Source organism: Somniosus microcephalus, chromosome 9 (genome assembly GCF_052327205.1).
Source record: "Somniosus microcephalus isolate GS21.2 chromosome 9, FLI_Smic_1.0, whole genome shotgun sequence".
Lineage (NCBI taxonomy): Eukaryota > Metazoa > Chordata > Chondrichthyes > Squaliformes > Somniosidae > Somniosus > Somniosus microcephalus.
The window spans coordinates 213,829,145-213,843,701 of record NC_140995.1 but is presented as its reverse complement, the minus strand read 5'-3'; the positions used below and the strand labels follow the sequence as shown (position 1 = coordinate 213,843,701).

Genomic DNA, 14,557 nt, shown 5'->3' with positions numbered 1-14,557 from the left:
TTTTGCAATTTGGTAGGTTAATAAGCAAGGTGTAAAATGCATGAGGATTACTGAGCTATAAATCAGTGAAGATTAGTGTCACATTCAGATGCAGAACACCATTGACTGGTTTTGGGGTTTCTGAAACAATCCAACAGCTTCATGGTCACTTTTACTGATACCAGCTTTTCATTGCCAGATTTTTTTTAATTGAATTCAAATTCTCGAACTGCCACTGTGGGATTTTAACTCACTTCCACTGGATTATTAAACCAGGCCTCTGGATTACTAGTCCAGTAACATAACCACTGCGCTACCGTTCTCTTGGCAGGACTGGCTTTGGTACATCGGGTATTGGTTACTACTATTGAAGATCTAGTTGCCACGTGTCACCGAACTATCTCACTTTGCTCGGTGAGACAGCCACGTGTTAAGCCACAACTATTACTGCAAGCGCCTGAGCAGTACATTTGGCATAGAGGCGAAACACAGCAAATTGCTTTTAACCTTTTTTTTTTCTAAACAGCCACCAGTTAACTGATGTTTTTATACAGTATCTTTTTAAAAATATATTTATTGCACTGAGATTGGGATGTTTCCAAATCCTGAGCGGGTTTGCTGCAGGAACAACATCCTCATGCCACAGAATTTGGTCCGTTTTTAGTGCAGAAAGGGGCCTTGAGCTGACGCAGAATTTTAGGGACCTTGACTGTTTGCTTGGGAGCGCCTCTCTCCGAGAGCCCAGAATCCGACACACACAAGCCTGCCTAATGAAGGGTGACACCAGCGGTGTTGGAGGGAGTAGCACATCTTTGTGTTGCTGTCGCCGCTCCACGGCAAAGTCCTTTGTCCTTTCCCTTCGACTTCTCAAGGATGTTAGGGCTCAAGACATTTCACATCCAGTCAAGTCAAGAGAGACAGGTCAGCATGTCCTCCAGGGTAGCAGTGGATACAGTGGCTTGAATCTATAAGTTTCTTTATGCTTAACCTTACAACTAGCACACTCATGCTCTGCCAGGGCTCTGTCCGTCCGGCCAGAGGCAGAAACCCTTGGAGTCAACCACAACTTTGGAAGGTAATTGGGAGTTGGAGTCCAATTGTGCCATTCAAGAGGTGGTAAAGAGTGAGTCTGCCCTTTTGAAATACCACTCGATCAGGCTGCCTGGATGTTTGAAACCATCGACTCAAGGGTCCCACAGAATTAAATGGGGCAGCTCCCAATACCTTTACTTTATGGTGGAGCCCTTTGCTCTGGATTTCTTGAAAGTCACATTATTCAACTTTTGTGGGATTTGTTTTTGCACTTCTCCCCTTTGGGCAGCTTACAAGGATGTCTGCCCAGATTTGCACAAGGGTTCCATTCATAAATTAACCTTATCGGTGGGTTGGTGGGACAGTACAACTTTCTAGTCAAGTGTTTGGAGGAATGGGTCTCTGCTGACACGAGTCTGATGGTAACGTACCTGAGGGCTGGTCTGCAGTCAGTTTGGTCACAGAGACCTGCAAGGCAGAGAGCTTGGCTTTCATGTTGCGGATCCCATCAGTAAAACGGTTTTCCTGTCCTTTTAGGAATTGTTGCATTTGTCGGATGGCAGTTAGGACCTTCTGTCTGTTCAGGCAACCCTACACAATGAAAATAGGAGTGAATTGGAGGTTAGTTCTGACATTAACCGATTTCTCTGCAGCCTTTGACACGGTTGACCACATCACCCTCCTCCAATGTCTTTCCTCCTTGGTTCCACTGTTACCTATCGAATCATAGCCAGAGCATCTCCAGAAATAGCTTCTCTTCCCTTCCCTAAAATATTACCTCTAGAGTCCTCCAAGGATCTATCCTTAGCCCCCTCCTCTTCCTCACTTATATGGTGGCCCAGGTGACATCATTCAAAGACATAGGGGTCGATTTTCATTGACCCGTGGAGTCAGGATTGGAGGCGTGCGGGGGGTTAAAGTCACGAATTCGGGGGTCCCGACACCATCCCGCGCCCAACCCGCCTCCAATTAAGTTTCAAAGGAGGCGGATACCCGCCCCACACTGGGACCCGCCTACCCGAGGCGGGAAGGGATTAGTGCCAATTAACTGCCTGTTAACAGGTAGTTAACAGGCAGTTTTTAGCCTAATCCCTATTTTAAAGCTTGATCTGTGGGATTCCCGATGGCTCCAAACCATGCCAAGTTAGAGGAGTTGGGCCGTCGGGTTGAAGGACTTGGAGGGGGTTCGAGATAGAAAACAGAAACTTAGAAGATAGGTACAGGAGTAGGCCATTCGGCCCTCGCGAGCCTGCTCCGCCATTCAATGAGATCATGGCTGATCATCCAAATTTCATTACCCTGTCCCTGCCTTCTCCCATATCCCTTGATCCCTTTAGCCTTAAGAAATATATCCAACTCCTTCTTGAATATATTTAATGAACTGGCCTCCACCGCCCTCTGTGGCAGAGAATTCCACAGGTTTACCACTCTCTGGGTTGAAGAAATTCCTCCTCATCTCTGTCCTAAATGGCTTCCCCTTATCCTTAGACTATGACCCCTGGTTCTGGACTTCCACCGGCCATCGGGAACATCCTTCCTGCATCTAGTCTGTCCAGGCCTGACAGAATTTTATAGGTTTCGATGAGATCCCTCTCAATCTTCTAAACTCCAGTGAGTATAAGCCCAATCGACACAATCTCTCCTCATACGTCATTCCTGCCATCCCAGGTATCAGCCTGGTGAATCATCGCTGCACTCATTCCATGGGCAAGAACATCCTTCCTCAGATAAGGCGGACCAAAACTGCACACAATACTCAAGGTGCGGGTCTCACCAAGGCCCTGTACAACTTCAGCAAGACATCCTTGTTCCTGTACTCGAACCCTCTTGCTACGAAGGCCAACATACCATTTGCCTTCTTAACCGCTTGCTGCACCTGCATGCTTACCTTCAGCGACTGGTGCACAAGAACACCCAGGTCTCTTTGCACTTCCCCTTCTCCCAATCTATTGCCATTCAAATAATAATCTGCCTCCCTGTTTGTGCCACCAAAGTGGATAACCTCACATTTATCTACATTATAGTGCATTTGCCATGTTTCTGCCCAATCACCCAACCTGTCCAAATCGTACTGGAGTTTCACGACATCCTCCTCACAGCATACCTTCCCACCCAGCTTTGTGTCGTCTGCAAATTTGGAGATACTACATCCAATTCCCTCGTCCAGATCATTAATATATATTGTGAACAGCTGGGGTCCTAGATGTCGGTGTTCAGGTGAGTGATGGGTGCATGAGTGCAAAGGTAAGTGTGTTTGGTGTGTCTACAGTGTGTAAAGAAGTTTAAATTACCTGTACTTACCTTTACAGCCTTCCTTCCTCTAGGTTTCGGGAGTCCATCATCTAACTGGCACAGAAAGCAGAATGGCTGCGATCTGTCAAAAGTGACAGCCTGCAGCTTTGTGTGCCGGTGAGATTTCTAACTGAGTCTGTGTAGAAGGACTCAGGTTAGAAGTAAGACTCTCAGTGTTTGACAGCTTCAAACAGCTGTGAAACGCTGATATTTCATCTGTCAAAAGCTCTTGACAGATGAAATTTCAGTTTGTGATGTCACCTGTTGCCGGGTGGCCCTTAATTGGCCCGCTGAGCCCACTGGGCGGGCTCAACAAGGTCAATCAAGTTAAAATCGCGTGGATTGGCTGCATCTCGATGGAGGCAGGACTACAACCCCGAAAGTTGTAGTCCCGCCTCCTTCTCGACTTCTGAATGAAAATCACCCCCATAGGATCAACTTCCACATGTAAGCTGATGACACCCAATTCTTCTTCTCCACCACCTCTCTTGACTAATGTTCCCTTTAATTTTTGGGGGTGCGCGGGCCCTTTAAGGGGCTGCGCAGCCCATTCATAATACTACACATGCGTGGTTTTTCCCATTTAAAAGCCGGTGAGCCGGCTGCGCGGGAGCTCCAGAGCGTTGCAGGGCTGCGCAGTTTAACGGGAACATTGCTCTTGACCCCTCCACTGCCTCTCTGTTGTCAGACTGCTTGTCCAATACCCAGTCTTAGATAAGCCTTAATTTCCTCCAGTTAAACATTGGGAACAAAGCCATCATCTTAGGCCCCCAACCAGAACTTCTGTACCCTTGTCACAAATTCCAACCCCCTCCCAGGCCACTGACTCAGGTTGAACTGGACTATTCGCAACATCAGATTCCCGAGCTCAGCTTCTGACCCCATATCCTCTCCATTGCAAAGACCGCCGCTGACCTCCATCTCCACCTCCATCATATACCTGCCTCCTGCCCTAACTCAGCCCACCTGTCACTGAAACCCTATTCCATATCTTTGCCACCTCCAGCCTTAATTGCTCCAATACACTGCTGGCCGGCCTCCCTCAAATCCTGCACTCTTTGTAAACTTCAGCTGCCCATGTCCTATCCTGTATCAAGTCCCGCTCACCCATCACTCTTGTCCTTGTCTACCTACATTGGCTCCCAGTCCTCCAATTTAAAAGCAAAATATGCGGGAAATCTGAAATAAAAACAGAAGATGCTGGAGACACTTAGCAAGTCAGGCAGCATCTGTGGAGAGAGAAACCGAGTTAACGTTTCAGGTCGATGACCCTTCGTCAGAACTGCCTGACCTGCATCTGCATATTTTGTTCCAGCCTTTTCTGTTTTTACCTCCAATTTAATATTCTCATCCTTGTGTTTAAATCCATTTATGACTTTCTTCTCCCTCTCTATGTATCCTCCTCCAGCCCTACAGCCTCTTCCCTACCCGAACTCTCCGTTACTCTGACTCTGGCATTTTATTCATCCCCTTCCCCTTTGCCCCACCATTGGAAGCTATGCCTTTACCTGCCTGGACTCCATGCGTGGTAATCAGCAGGAGGTTTCCTTGTTCATGTTTGACCTCATGCCATGAGACTTCATGGGGTCCGGAGTCAATGTTGAGAACTCCCAGGGCCACTCCCCACCGTGTCAGCACCTCTATTGAGTCTGTCCTACTGGTGGGACAGGACATACCCAGGGATGGAGATGGAAGAGTCTGGAAGGTATGATTCTGTGAGTATGACTATGTCAGGCTGTTTCTTGACTAGTCTGTGGGACAGCTCTCCCAATTTTGACACAAGTCCCCAGATGTTAGTGAGGAGCACTTTGCCGAGTCGACTAGGCTGGGTGCGCCTTTGTCGTGTCCGGTGCCTAGGTCGATGCCGGGTGGTCCGTCCGGTTTTATTATTAATATACTTCTTTGTCGGGGTTTGGTATAACTGAATGGCTTGCTAGGTCATTTCAGAGGGCAGTTAAGAGTCAACCACATTGCTCTGGGTCTGGAGTCACTTATAGGCCAGACCAGGTAAGGGCGGCAGATTTCCTTCCCTAAAGGGCATTAGTGAACCAGATGGGTTTTTATGACAATCCGGTAGTTTCATGGTCACCATTACTGACACGAGCTTTTTATTCCAGATTTATTGAACTAACTGAATTTAAATTCCCCAGTTGCCGTGGTGGGATTTGAATTCACGTCTCCGGATCATTAGTCCAGGCCTCGGGATTACTAGTCCAGCAACATAAAAACGAAAGACTTGCATTTCTATAGCGCCTTTCACGACCCCAGGATGTCCCAAAGTGCTTTACAGCCAATGTGGGAAACGTGGCAGCCAATTGCGCACAGCAAGCTCCCACAAACAGCAATGTGAGAATGACCAGATAACCGCTATGCTACCGTACCCCTATTGTAGCTGTGTACTATATATACACACACACACATTAAAAACTAACTCACATTGGCATCTTCAGCATTTGAGGTTTAGTTGCAACAGCCAGCTCTTCTCTGAAGCTCACAAGCATTTCTATAAATCGGTTTATTGCAGAGCTAACAGGACCAGCAGTGTTTATATCCGAGGCCTTTGAACCGCTCTATATTGGCCATTATACAGTAACAGCTGGAAGAAACACCGCGTGTCCTTCAAAGTCATTAAACGAACAGATTTTAATGTCTGCAGTGCATTCTGCATGAAATGTTGTACTTTTTAGATTTGTTCAAACGCACTTTAGCGCATACATCACATCAATGAGATTTTCTCGGAGAACAACTTTCAGCGACATCAGAGACCTGGGAGCCCCTCCATCCCTGTCCCCCTGCAGATTATTGATTCTACAATTTACTCACGTTTCTTACCGATAAACTATTTTTCCTTTTCTCTCACAGCAATCTGCAGCACAGCAGTAAAAACAGAGGTTGCTACTTGCCTGCGAAGCCTGTGACGGGTAAAGGCAGGAGAGTACCAGGTACAGAAAAAGGCTGTACTGAATCCCAGGAACCATATCGCCTCTGCTCCTTTACTCTTAGGGAATGCCTTCAAGGTCTGCACGTGTGTGGGTTTTTTCTCCCCCCTACACCGGGAAAACTCCTAGTTTTCGCTGGCAGGTGCATTCACATTGGGCTCATTGTGGAGTCAGTCGGTTTCACTCCCTGGACAGGATGACGGCAAGTGAGAGTTCAGCAAAGTCTTTCAAGGGAGCTTCTTTTCCAGACTCGACTGAATTCACATACTCAGGTTTGTTCCCTTGCTGCGGGACGGGAGTTGATCTCCACTGGACTGTGTGCTCAGGGTGAAGGATTGCTTTGGTCTCAGGTTCCTGTCAGAATGATATTGTCCCGCCCCTTTAAGGAGCTGGAGGGCTGGTGGAATTGAGACAAAAAAAATTGCTTCAACTTTGCAGCTATTATCTTAAGGTAGCAAATCGCGCTTTAAACAATGACCTTCCTTGATGATACACGTTAGTGACAAGGGCTACATCATAATAACAACATAATAAGTATGTTGTCAAATAAGGACTGATTTACAATTGGTTTATATGCGCGCACATACATGTAAATGTGAAAACAGAATATTGTAAGGGTTCTATGTACACTGTGGATTTATACATCGAACGATTTATGTTGCTTTCAGATTTCAAAATTGAGCCCCACAGACTGAGAATGTTAACAATAAAAGTTTACATCAACTGCATTCGTGCTTTTAAAACACTATCAAAATGGTCAGTGATAAGGTATATTTTTAGCGTCAACAGGGATTAGAAAAATATTTTGATGTGAATCCTGTCAAATGGCATCATTTCTCTGCATAGCTTTTAAATTCCAATTACTATGCACTTATAATAAATAATAAAATGATGTAGCAAAATATATGTAATGATACAGCACCTTATCACATGCAAAGCGTTTGACGACCAATGCAACACTTTTCAAGTGCAGTTTCACACACATCAAATGAGATGAAACGAACCTGTAAGCTGCTTTTGGTGTCTTTGGTCGAGGGGAAAAGGTTAGGACAGTGGGAGAATTCCCGGCTCTTTTCAAGTAAGGATTAGGGGATGGGTGGGGTGTTGGGCGGGTGGTTTCGTCTGTTTCCGACTACTGCCCTGTTACAAAGCCTTAAATGTAGTGTGTGCGTGTTTTTAAGTACCTATTGGGCATATGGATACATAATGCAATCACATTTCCCCTTCGTTTGAAACTGTTCTACCAGAACGGGCAGCACGGTGGCATAGTGGTTAGCACTGTTGCCTCACAGCGCCAGGGACCCGGGTTCGAATCCGGCCTCGGGCGACTGTCTGTGTGGAGTTTGCACATTCTCCCCGTGTTTGCGTGGGTTTCCTCCGGGTGCTCCGGTTTCCTCCCACAGTCCAAAGATGTGCGGGTTAGGTTGATTGGCTATGATAAATTGACCCTTAGTGTTAGGGGGGATTAAATACATGGGGTTGCGGGGATAGGGTGGGATATGTGTTGGGGTTACGGGGATTGGGCCGAAATGGCCTCTATCTGCACTGTGGGATTTCTGTGATTCTGTGATTCTGTGACTCCTGAATCAACATTGCAAGATGCGTGTGATTCAATTGACCCTCGTGTCCATGAACATATCACCTGTATTGTATTGATTAAAGCAGTGATATTAGATTACTGTCTATCAGCTTTCTACTGTGAGTATCTGCTCTCTATATCCAGCAAAGAAAAAACCTTTCTGGGCTGTTTGATATGAAACGAATTCATCAGAAGGAGAGGAATGCGGCTGCTGCTAGTTTAACAGCCCAGAAAGGGCTGGATATAGAGAGAGCAGATACTCACAATAGAAAGCTGATAGGCAGTAATCTAATATCACTGCTTTAATTAATACAATACAGGTGATATTTTCATTTTCCAGGAATGCACACTTGAATTGACACCCATCTATGATATATATCACTGTTACAGTGAGGGGTGTGGGGTATATCACTGTTACAGTGAGGGGTGTGGGGTATATCACTGTTACAGTGAGGGGTGTGGGGTATATCACTGTTACAGTGAGGGGTGTGGTGTATATTGGAGTTGCAGTGCGGGGTGTGGGTTATATCACTGTTACAGTGAGGGCTGTGGGTTATATCACTGTTACGGTGCGGGGTGTGGGTTATATCACTGTTACAGTGAGGGCTGTGGGGTGTATCTCTATTACTGTGCAGTGTGTGGGATATATCGGAGTTACAATGAGGAGTGTGGGGTATATCACTGTTATAGTGAGGGGTGTGGGGTATATTACTGTTACGGTGCGAGGTGTGGTTATATGTTCGAGGCCAGGACCCAGGAGCGAGGATGAGCCCAGCAGCGAGGTCAAGGCCCAGGAGTGGCGCAGCATTGACCAGCAGCGGGGTCGGGGGTCGGGGCCCAGGGAAGGTGCAGCATGGGCCAAAGGCAAGGTCGGGAGGACCACAATGCATCCTACGAAACCCAGGCAGAGAAGACCTGCGGGAAGGAGGGAGGAGGACAGTAGGAGTATGTTTGTGTGTGTGTGCTAGGCCATTGTAGCAGAACCTGGTCTCCAATCCTCTTGGATCCCCTTGCCATTGGACCAAGACCTTGCTCTGTCAAGCCCGTGTGGTAGCTGGTGTGCAACGGCCACCCCATGTTAAAAGAATTCACGCACAGGCATCTTCCACCCTTTAAAATGAAGTTCGGGACCTGGAACGTCATGGACAACCCCAACAATGACAGACCGGAACACCGTACTGCTCTCGTTGCCCAGGAACTCAGACGTTTCAACCACCATCTGTCCCACCTGTGACAGACTGTAGGTCCCGCATTGGACTCATCAGTCACCTGAGAACTCATTTTTAATGTGGAAGCAAATCATCCTCGGTTCCGAGGGACTGCCTAAGAAGAGGAAGATATTAAAAAGCGTACATTTATATGTGATTTCTGTTTGTAAAACCTTACTTCCTATTGTGACATTTTTGTCATACTTTTATGTCAACTTGTCCCCATTATAATTACGATGCCCACATTTGCCTATGTAAACATGTCACACTGTAATGACACCCTCCTGACAATGGTGGTGCTGTAGAGTCTCAATTTTCCAGCTCCCTGCTCCTCAGCCAAACTCCTATGTCCCAGGCAATTGTACTTCACTCCTTCCCAAACTACCACTGCTTTTGCTGTTTAAAAATCAAAATATTAGATACAATTAAGAACAGAATGCATGACTTTAAAACGAGGATGATGTCTGCACACTGTGGTCCAGTTAGCACCTGCTCTCTAACCTCACTTCACTTGAAGACTACGCTTAATCTTGACTCCCCATGTGCAATGCCACCGGTGGTCGACTAGTATAATAGCTGAAAAAATGCCAAGGGTTTTTTCATATCCTCCATTTATATCGCACCTTATCACGCCTCTCAGAAATACCTCAACACTTCACAAACAATGGATTACTTTGGCAGGAAGATCCCAAAAACAACAGTGAGATGAATGACCAGTTAATCAGGTTGTGGCGGTGTTGGTTGAGGGAGGAATACTGGCCAGGTCACTGGAATAGCTCCCTTCTTCTCTTACAATACGGGAGCTTTTAACATTCACGCAAAAGGCAGGATGGACATCTCTTTTAATGCCTATCCGGAGGGCAGGGAGATCACTTCAGGAGTGGATCACCATTCATAACAGCGGCGAAGCTGGATGGAGGAAATCCAGCCCCACAATCTTTTTTTTGCTAAAAGGTACCCCTAAAATGCTTTGTAAAACTGATTACCCTAGTGCTGTACGTATGTGGATTGAGACGATGGTGGTGGGGCTACCTCATTGTCCACATAAAGCAGGACCCAGCTAAGGTCCAGATTGATAGAAGTTAGGCTACCCATTAATGGCTCATCGTGAGTCCCAGTGGATGGAGTGACTGTCCAGGCACTGAGAGAAGGTGGGTGATCCAGGGCTAATTGGACACAAAGGGGAGGGTTAGTTTGAAGGCTGGGTTGCAGACGAGCCAAATGTGATAGCTAGCAGTGCCCTCCGCTGGTTGTTATATGGAAGGACTCCACAATAAATAATCGACTTCAGAAACACAGCTGGTGAGCGTCCTCTGCCGGACAAGAGGAAGAAGTGGCGACAAGGTTCTGGCTTAAAGGGGCAGGCATGTACAGAACGATAGCAAAATACTGCAGATGTTGGAAATCCGAAATAACAACAGAAAATGCTGGAAAAACTCAGCAGGTCAGGCAACATCCGTGGAGAGAAATTTGAGTTGACGTTTCGGGTTGGACCCTTCTTCAAAACTCTGTTTGTACAGAAGCCTGACATCGGTAGTGGGGAAAATGCTAGAGTCCATTATAAAAGATGTAATAGCAGAGCACTTGGAAAGCAGTGACAGGATTGGACAAAGTCAACATGGATTTATAAAAGGTAAATCATGCTTGACTAATCTACTGGAATTTTTTGAGAATGTAACTGGTAAAATAGATAAGGGAGAACCAGTGGATGTGGTGTATTTGGACTTTCAGAAGGCTTTCGATAAGGTCCCGCATAAGAGATTAGCGTGTAAAATTAAGGCACATGGGATTGGGGGCAAGGTATTGACTTGGATAGACAACTGGTTGGCAGATAGAAAGCAAAGAGTTGGAATAAACGGGTTGTTTTCCGAGTGGCAGGCAGTGACTAATGGGGTACCGCAAGGATCGGTCCTAGGACCTCAGCTGTTCACAATATATATTAATGACCTGGACGAGGGAATTGGATGTAGTATCTCCAAATTTGCAGACGACACAAAGCTGGGTGGGAGGGTGTGCTGTGAGGAGGATGTCGTGAAACTCCAGTACGATTTGGACAGGTTGGGTGACTGAGTAGAAACATGGCAAATGCACTATAATGTGGATAAATGTGAGGTTATCCACTCTGGTGGCAAAAACAGGAAGGCAGATTATTATTTGAATGGCAATAGATTGGGAGAAGGGGAAGTGCAAAGAGACCTGGGTGTTCTTGTGCACCAGTCGCTGAAGGTAAGCATGCAGGTGCAGCAGGCGGTTAAGAAGGCAAATGGTATGTTGGCCTTCGTAGCAAGAGGGTTCGAGTACAGGAACAAGGATGTCTTGCTGCAGTTGTACAGGGCCTTGGTGAGACCACACCTTGAGTATTGTGTGCAGTTTTGGTCGCCTTATCTGAGGAAGGATGTTCTTGCCATGTAAGGAGTGCAGCGAAGATTCACCAGACTGATACCTGGGACGGCAGGAATGACGTACGAGGAGAGATTGGCTCGATTGGGCTTATACTCACTGGAGTTTAGAAGATTGAGAGGGGATCTCATCAAAACCTATAAAATTCTGTCAGGCCTGGACAGACTAGATGCAGGAAGGATGTTCCCGATGGCCGGGGAGTCCAGAACTAGGGGTCATAGTCTAAGGATAAGGGGTAAGCTTTTTAGGACTGAGATGAGGAGGAATTTCTTCACCCAGAGAGTGGTGAACCTGTGGAATTCTCTACCACAGAAGGCAGTGGAGGCCAATTCATTAAATATATTCAAGAAGGAGTTGGATATATTTCTTAAGGCTAACGGGATCAAGGGATATGGGGAGAAGGCAGGGACAGGGTACTGAATTTGGATGATCAGCCATGATCTCATTGAATGGCGGAGCAGGCTCGAGGGGCCGAATGGCCTACTCCTGCTCCTATCTTCTATGTCTATGTTTCTATGACAGATTCAAAACTGTTCTGTGGTGAGATCCTACACTGTTTCTGTTGTGAACAGCCAAGCTAATGGGAATCAGCAACATATTTCAAAAATCAACAGAGGCGTTTAGAGAGAGGGTCGATTGGTTCCCCAGTGATTGTAGCTCCAGATTGTACTGATGTGTTTGTCGAACTGAAATTCTTCAGGTTGGAGGTTTCTCCAGCCCTAGAAATGGACGGCCTAATGGATGATACACAGAAGAATGGAGAGAGAATGGAGGAACTGAAGAAAAGGTTAGTGCTGGAATCAGGATTGCAGAGATCGAGAGCTTAGTTGCTCATCAACCTGAAACATTGGCCCCCGATCTTTACTGGGGTGAGATTTCAAAGCATGAGAGAGGATTTCTGGTCGGGAGTGGGTTTTTTCAACATCATCCCCACCCGGAAGCCAACCTGATTGACAGTGGGGGGGTGGGGGGGGGGGGGGGGGGGAGGCTGCTGAAAAGGCCGCAGCCCAGGAACAGGGATAGAGATCGCAAGGGTGGGGGGAGGGGGATACAGTGTGGCTTCGAGGGTCGGGGTGTTGGCGAGAGATTGGGGCAGAGATGAGGGCATCGGGAAGGTCGGTGATCACCGGGGGATCAGTGATCGTGGTGCGGGGGGGCGGGGGGAGGTCCGATCATGGGGGGATCTGATTGTGGGGGGGTCCGATTGCATGGGGGCTCCGATCCCGGGGAATGAAGCAGGTTAGCTTGGGGGCCGGGGGGAAGCACACTTGCTGCTCCTGGCCCACAAGCTGGAAAGGCACTTCCAGCCTGTTCCTGTTCCATGCACCAGTCCTCCCTTTAGCACCCGGGGAAACCCGGCCAGCCACCGTTAAAGCTGGACAAGAGATAAAATCTGAGGCACACATCCTCATTCAAATATTTAAATCAGCAACCTGCCTCCTGGGAGCGGGTTGGTTGCCTGTCCCCCATCCCACCACCGTTAACACTGGAAGTGGGCTGGCCCGAGGCGGGTTTGACAATTTTTTAATTTTCACATCCCACCCGAAACCCACCCGTTTTGCGGGGTTAGAATTACCCCCAAAGATGCTGCCTGACCTGCTGAGTGTTTCCAGCATTTTCTGTTTTCATTTCTGATTTCCAGCATCCGCAGTATTTGGCTTTTGACTCACTTGCTTACTTGATGTAGCACGGGAATACACAGCTAATAGACTACCAACACCTGACAATTTATGTGCAAGATCCTTGATCAGAACCAAGTAAAATTGGTTCCACATCCCCAATGGCCCAGTGAGGCTATGCCGACTGGGACAGGCCCAGGCCTGATCTCCGACTGTGCGGAGTTAGCTGGCGTCCAACTGGACAGCGGTAACAGGGCTACAGGACCTCTGGGATTGGAAATGGGAAATCAGCCAGGGTTCCCCACTGCTGATTGCTATCCGGCAAACTCTGCTGGAAGCGGATCTGTGTTGATGTTATGAAAGCAGATGATTGGCTGATGCCCCTTGTGGTCAAATAGCCTACCAACACTAACTGTCAAAGCTCACACATGATTAATGGGTCAGGTACCAGGGAGGGACCAGCATTCAAAGAACTAAAGCCAATGCCTTTAAGAGGAGTGGGAAGAAAAAGAAAATTGTTCTAATTTTTATCCAGTAAAAATGAATGCACCAGAGGACTGACGGTTCCACCCGGCTAATGCAACTTATATCTTTAAGAAACAAATTGTCTACTATTTAGCAGTTTTGATTTAATGAAATCTTTACCTTTTTTTAATAAATTGCTGGTGTCCTGTACTTATTCTTAATTCTTCACACGGTCTTGTGTGGATGAAACTGGTATTGTCCCCCTCTCCCTCAAATCTGCCGTCATCACCCCTCTCCTCAAAAAAACAACCCTTGACCCCTCCGTCCTTGTAAACTACCGCCCCATCTTCAACCTCCCTTTCCTCTCCGAAATCCTGGAACATGTTGTCGCCTCGCAAATCCATGCCCATCTTTCCCGCAACTCCATGTTTGAATCCCTCCAATCAGGTTTCCGCCCTTGCCACAGTACCAAAACGGCTCTCATCAAAGTCACAAATGACATTCTTTGTGACTGTGACAAAGGTGTAAGCTATCCCTCCTCGTCCTTCTTGTCCTGTCTGCAGTCTTTGACATGGTTGACCACTCCATCCTTCTTCAACGCCTCTCCACCGTCGTCCAGCTGGGTGGGACTGCACTCGCCTGGTTCCTTTCAGGAAAGTGGTAGATGGAGTTTAATACAGAGAAGTGTGAGGTGATGCATTTTGGCAGAAGGAACAGGGAGAGGCAATATGCACTTAATGGCACAGTTTTAAAGAGTGTGCAGGGACAGAGGGACCTGGGAGTTAATGTGCATAGGTCCCTGAAGGTAGCAGGACATATTGAGAGAGTGGTTAGCAAAGCATATGGGATCTTGGGCTTCATAAATAGAGGTATTGAGTACAAAAGTAGAGAAGTTATGCTGAATCTTTATAAAGCGCTGGTTAGGCCACAACTGGAGTATTGCATCCAGTTCTGGTCACCACACTTTAGGAAGGATGTGAAGGCCCTTGAGAGGGTGTAGAGGAGATTTACCAGAAGGGTTCCGGGGATTGGGGGATCTTAGCT

General features: G+C 47.1%; 1 pseudogene; it reads left to right on the top strand.

The window, feature by feature from the left end:
- The window catches only part of LOC147113010 (uncharacterized), a 182,848-nt pseudogene that overhangs the window by 134,712 nt on the left and 33,579 nt on the right, over window positions 1-14,557 (top strand).